This window comes from Pongo pygmaeus, chromosome 20 (assembly GCF_028885625.2).
Source record: "Pongo pygmaeus isolate AG05252 chromosome 20, NHGRI_mPonPyg2-v2.0_pri, whole genome shotgun sequence".
Lineage (NCBI taxonomy): Eukaryota > Metazoa > Chordata > Mammalia > Primates > Hominidae > Pongo > Pongo pygmaeus.
The window spans coordinates 50,159,347-50,166,391 of NC_072393.2; positions in this window are offsets into that span (position 1 = coordinate 50,159,347).

Sequence of the window (7,045 nt, forward strand, 5' to 3'; positions counted from 1 at the left end):
TATCAGGATAGCCCTCCAACTCTCAGTAGTTTAGTGAGTTAAGTCAGGGGTCAAAAAACTACCCCCTGTGGGCCAAATCCAGCCCACTTCCTTAAAGGTTTATTAGAATATAGCAATGCCTGTGTTTTAATGTATTATCTGTGCTTTCTTGCTGCAGTGTCAGAATTTAGTAGTTGTGACAAAAACTATGGACCACAAAATCTAAAATATGTACTTTCTGGCCCTTTACAGAAAAAAATGTACCAAGCCTTATGTTAAACCAAATGATTTGTCTCCCATAACTTAAAAACCCCAGGTAGAGCAGGACTTAGACCTGCTTCGGTCAGGATTCCAAAATGTTTTTTTTTTGATTATCATATCTGCCCTTCTGGTTAACCCTGGTCTTTAGGTTCAAGATGGGGCTAGCAACCAGGGAGCACCTATCTTTTCTTTTCAGTCAGTGGAAGAGAGGTGCTTTTTCATTTGTAGTATTGGGTAGTTTACTACTCAGTGTTTGTGGCTCCTCTGGCCTTGATTCTCATCTACACTCAAGATTAGACAGCTAGTTGTGTATCCAGTTCTTTTGGCCTCTGTGAACTATTAAGTTTCAACTCAGCCAGGTGCAGTGGCTCACACCTGTAATCCCAGCCCTTTGGGAGGTCGAGGTGGGAGGATCTCTTGAGCTCCAGGGTTCAAGATTAGCCTGGGCAGTGTAGTGAGACCCTGTCTCTCCAACAAAAGTTTTAAAAGTTAGCTAGCCATGGAGGCACACATGTGTGGTTCCAGGGACTCGGGAAGCTGAGATGGAAGGATCACTTGAGCCCAGGAGGTCAAGGCTGCAGTGAGCCATGGTCCCAACACTGCACTGCAGCCTGGTGACAGAGTGAGAGCCTGTCTCAAGAAAATTTCTTCTCTCCCTTGCCACCATGGACTCAACTTCCCTATTTTGAGCCTCCGGGAGATTTTTCTATCTTAGCTTTTAGCTTGGCTGCATATTAACATTTGGGAGAATTTGTTATATATTATCAGGATTCCTTTGTTTTTGAGAAAGAGGGATGCGAAGCCAAAATCAGCGGCTGAATGACAACACATTTAATTCACAACTTTTAGGGTGTCTTATGTCACAAGGCATCAATGGGAAGGAATGGAATTTGGGAACAAATGAGCAGATTCCAACAAAGTTGAGGATTTTGCTCAATCTAGCTGAGCCTCTCTTGCCGTTAGAAGGAGCCCTTCTTCCTCTCTTTGAGGTCAGTCTCCCTTGCCTGAAAAGCCTGTGATGACCTTCCCTGTGATGGTTTCCTTGCAAAAGACTTTAGATCCTCAAGGCTTGCTTCCACTACCTCTCATTTTTCTAGACCAATAATGAAACTCGGGTCCTCACAGACAATGGAAGGAGTCACCAAGTGGAAAATATGACCATGAGGAGATACATCGCCAAAATAAGGATTTTTGTAATTTATAGCAATAGAAACCTGAGAAATAGATATGGTTGTAGATCTTACCGGTATTGAATCAGGTGGAAATAATATAGTGATGGATTAGGCTGGATTTGCTGATATAGGTGCAGTGAACAGTGATTCCAGACCCACTGTTAGCTTGAGCACCTGGGAATAGTTTCAACAGTTTTCTCGGTTGTATGAAACCTGGATGCAAAAACGTTAGTCTACCCTAAAGTAAAAAAAAAAAGCCAGAACTTTGTAAGTATGTTGTAGAATTTCTCGACCTTGGCACAACTGACATTTTGGACTGGATAGCTCTGTTCTTAGGGGATGCTCTATGCATTGTAGGATGTTTAGCAGCATCCTTGGCCTCTAGCCACTAGATGCCAGTAGCGCGCGTGCATACACACACACACACACACACACACACACACCCTCAGTTATAACAAAAATGTTTCCAGACACTGCCAGACATCAGTGCGGGGGTTTGGAAATTGTCCCCAACTGAGAACCAGTGTTATAGAACATATACAGAGACATAGGAATGCCAGAATGCTGGAGAGGATTTATGTAAAGCCTTACTCAACCCTTGTACTCTGGGAAGATTCGGAAGACACTCTTTGCCAAGGACTTGAGAAATTCATTGGCGAGAGGAGCATTGGCAGTTCGGGAGAGCTGTGTAGTAACTCTTCTCAGCAGACCAGGAGTGAGAAAGGAAAATTGTGACATTGAAATGGGCTTAAAAAAAAAATTCAATGAGGATGATGGGATCCTGGAGCATTAGGGGTCAAGTGGAGGCACTTTATTAGTAGAGACAAAATGAGCGTGTTTATCACAATGATCAGCAAAGTCAAAGGGATTATCAGAGATCTTTGCATTTGTTCATAGATTGTGGTGTCCCTCTGGCTGAAATAGACCAGAAACCTACTGAATCCCTGCTTGACTTGAAATTCAAGTGGAAAGACTCTGGGTCTGGTAAATCAACATGAGAGAGAATTGTGGCCTCTCAGGCAATTAACATAAACGTGAATGAGTTCTCATTCCCAGAACGCCTTGAATGAAGTGTAGGTCAAGTCTCCTTGAGAAAGTGCACTGATATGCTGCCGAAACTGACTTATACTACCATAAATCATCCTGCACTTCTGCAAAGTGACTTGCAACCATATTTAATGGAGCTGTGATTAGGTAATTGGAAACAGCCTGAATATGGAGGGATTGATTACTGGTCACTAGAGCTGAATTGACATTAACTCTGAGAACCCTAAAATGTCACTGTAGCCCACCAGGTAGCAGAAGGGCTTATAGAGGACTAACAATGTTTTTGCTCAGGCCCATTTGTGGTGGTCTGAATGGATCCCGGAACTCATCCTCTGATTATTTCCCAAGTTTCAGAATGCAGGATTGCAACAGCTGCATTCAGTAGCTGGCAGAATCCTCATGCTGAATGTTCCCTGATCCATGGAAAGAGGGCTATTTTGCCAAAGACAAACACTATAAATGCTTTGTATGTGCCAAAAAATGATAACCTGAAAGCAAAACCACATTCATGGAGGAATTGCAGAGGTTAGTGCCACTAGCAGTATCTTGAAAGTTGCAAGGGTTATGGTTCCATCACATCCTGATTCAACCCTGGTGATCAATAGGGTGACAGATGTTGCAGCCAGATCACCTTCATGTTAATATGCTGATTCATTCACTCAATTGACCTGTGCAGAGATACTTATATCCTAGAGAATTACATGAAATTATTTGAAACTTAATTAGAAGTTGACTTCATTTGCAGTTCCAGATGTGGTTTTATTTCTACAGCAAATCAGCATGTCTGCTGGCACCTGATATAGAGAGCCACCAAGCCAATATATGCCTTTTTCTCTGTACCTGCCTGTAAATATCATTAACAGAAGTTTAGTTTGGTAGGGCCATCAATACACTTTTAAGGTCCCAGCTCAGTTCTGTATCTACTTTCCAGTATTTTTCACAATTTACCCAGGGACTGGTAAACTGTGTTTCATGGACTAAATCTCCTGCAACTTGTTTTTATAAATTGTCTCATTGAAGCATAACCATAACCAGTCTTTACATATTACCCAGGAGTGCTTTTATGCTAAAATGATAGTGTTGAGTAGTTAGGCCACAGAGATCATGTGATCTGCAATGCCTAAAATATTTACTGCCCTAAAATATTTACAGCTCTTTACAGAAATAACTTTCTGACCCCTGCTCTAGTCTGTAGATACAATGCTGATTGTACTTTCTAAGCAGAAAGAAGCAATTACAATAGACATTTTGGTTAGAAGATGGATAATATAAAAATTCAGGAGCTGGCCATGTTCATTAGATTTCTAGAGGACTGGCGGAGCGCGGTTGCTCATGTCTGTAATCCCAGCGCTTTGGGAGGCCGAGGCAGGTGGATCACGAGGTCAGGAGTTCAAGACCAGCCTGGCCAGGATGGTGAAACCCTGTCTCTACTAAAAATACAAAAATTAGCCGGGCGTGGTGTCGGGTGCCTATAATCCCAGCTGTTCGGGAGGCTGAGGCAGAGAACTGCTTGAATCCGGGAGGCGGTGGAGGTTGCAGTGAGCCGAGATTGCGCCACGGCACTCCAGCTATGGCGACAGAGCGAGACTCCATTTCAAAAAAAAAAAAAAAAAGATTTCTAAAGGACCAGTGGTATCAGATATACCAAGATACCTATTCCAAAGTGAAGAGCAAATAGCAGCATGTGACCTTTCTAAAACCAACAGGGAAGAGACACAATGACTAGTAGGATTCTTAGTGAGTTTTGTATGTGTATGCTTGACTTTAAAAATTTATTATGGTACAAAAACACACAACACTAAATTTACCATCTTAACCATTTTTTTATCTTAACATTTTTAAGTGTACAATTCATTAGTGTAAATTGTATTCACATTATGCAACAGAGCTATAGAACTTTTAATCTTACAACACTGAAAATCTATACCAATTAGATACTATTTCCTCCCCCCTCCTCCCAGCCCCTGGTAACTACCTTTCTAAATTTTGTTCCTATGATTTTGACTACTTTAGATACTTCATATGAGTAGAATCTTACAGTATTTGCCCTTTTGTGATTTGCTTATTTCACTTAGCATAATGTTCTCGAGGTTGATTAATGTCGTGCCATGTGACAGGATTTCCTTCTTTTTAAAGGCTGCATAATATTGCATTGTATGTGTATAGCACATTTTCTTTATCCATTCTTCTGTCAATGGACAGTTGGATTGCTTCTGCATCTTGGCTATAATGCTGTGATGAATATCTATTCCTTTGAGATCCTGCTTTGAGTTCTTTTGGATATATACCCAGAAGTGGGATTGCTGGATTATCCAGTAATTCTATTTTTAATTTTTTGAGGAGCCTCCATATTATTTTCCATAATGGCTATACCATTTTACATTTCTACCAACAGTGCACAGGTCTTCCAACGTTACATCCTTGACAACACTTGTTATTTTTCTCTTCCTTTACCAGTGACCACAACAATGGGTGTGAGGTGATATCTCATTATAGTTTTGATTTGCATTTTCTAAAAGATTCGTGATATTGAACATCTTTTCATGTACTTGTTGACAATTTATATATCTTCTCTGGACATATTTATTTAAGAACTTTGCCCCTTTTTTTCATTGGATTATTTGGGTTTTTTTTTTTTTTTTGTTACAGAGTTGTAGAAGTTTCTTATATAATCTGGATATTAACCCTTTATCAGACATATAACTTGCAATTTTTCTCCATTCTGTAGGCTACCTTTTCACTCTGTTGATTGTTTCTTTTGATGCACAGAAGTTTTTGAGTTTGATATAATCCCATTTGTCTATTTTTCATTCCATTATCTGTGCTTTTGTTGTGATAGCCAAGAAATCATTGCCAAATCTAATGTTCTGAAGGTTTTCCTTTATATTTTTTTCTAGAATTTTAACAGTTTTAGGTCTTACATTTAGGCCTTTAATCCATTTTTATTTAATTTTTGTATACGACGTAAGGTAAGGGTCTAACTTTATTCTTTTGCATATGGATATCCAGTTTTCCCAATACCATTTTTTGAAGAGACTGTCCTTTCCTCATTGTGTAATCTTGGCACTCTTGTCAAAATCATTTGGTTATATATGCAGGGGTTTATTTCTGGGTTCTGTGTTATATTGGTTATATGTCTATATGCCAGTACCACGTCATGTTAATTACTGCTGCTTTGAAGTATGTTTTGAAGTTAGGGATTGTGAGGCCTCTGAGATTGCATACAAATTTTAGGATTTTTTTTCCTATTTCTGAAAAAAAGTCATTGGGATTTTGATAGTGATTGCATTGAATCTGTAAATCACTTGGGGTAGCATGGAAATTTTAACATTATTAAGTCTTCAAAGCCCTGAGTATGGCATGAGTTCCCATTTATTTGTATCTTCTTAGAGTTCTTCTTTTATTAATAACAATATTGTAGTTTTCAGTGTAAAAATATTTCAGTTATTTGATTAAGTTCTTTCCTCAGTATTTTATGCTTTTTGATGCTATAGTAAATGAAATTTTCTTTTCACGTTGGTGATTGCTAGTATATAGAGATGCAACTGATTTTTTAGTGCTAACTTTGTATCTTGCAACTTTGCTGAGTTATTAGTTGTAGCTTTTTTGTGTACGTGGGATCTTTCTACATATAAGACCAAGTCATCTGCAAACAGAGAAAATTTTAATTCTTCTTTTCCAATTTGGATGCCTTTTTAAAAACTTTCTGATTGACCTGGCTAGAATATCCAGTACTATGTTAAATAGTAGTGGTAAGTTGGGCATCCTTGCCTTGTTCCTGATCTTAGAGTAAAAGCTTTCAGTATTTCTCCATTGAATATGATATTAACTGTGGGCTTTTCATATATGGCTTTCATTATATTTAGGTACTTTCCTTTCATTTCTAGTTAAGTGGTTTTTTTTTTAAATCATGAAAGGCCTTTTATTTTGTTATGTGGTGTATTACATTGATTGATTTTTATATGTTGAATTACACCAGGTATAAATCTTAACTGATCATGACCTGTGATTCTTTTAGTGTGCTGTTAAATTTAGTTTGCTAGTGTTTTGTTTAGGATTTTTGCATCAATATTTATCAGAGATATTGGTCTACAGTTTATTTTCTTGGGTGTCTTTGCTTTTGGTATCAGGTTAATGCTGACTCATAGAATGAGTTTGAGAGTGTTCCTTCCTTTTCAATTCTTTGGAAGAGTTTAAGAAGAATTTGCATGTTAATTCTTCTTTAAATATTTGGTAGAATTCTGCAGTGAATCCATCAGGTCCTAGAGTTTTCTTTCTTGGGAGGCTTTTGATGACTGTGTCTAACGCCTCACTAGTTATACACCTGTTCAGTTGTTTTCTTAAAATTTCTTCATGATTAAGTCTTCATAGGTTGCATATTCCTAGTTTATCCATTTCTTCTAGGTTATCCAATCTGTTGGTGTATTCTTCTTCATAGTAATCTCTTATAATTTTTTTTATTTCTGTGACATCAATCATAACGTTTCCTCCCTCATTTCTAATTTTAAATATTTGAGTCTTCTCTTTTTCTTAATCTAGCTAAGAAATTAATTTTAATTTTTTTACTAATTAATTTGTCAGTTGTG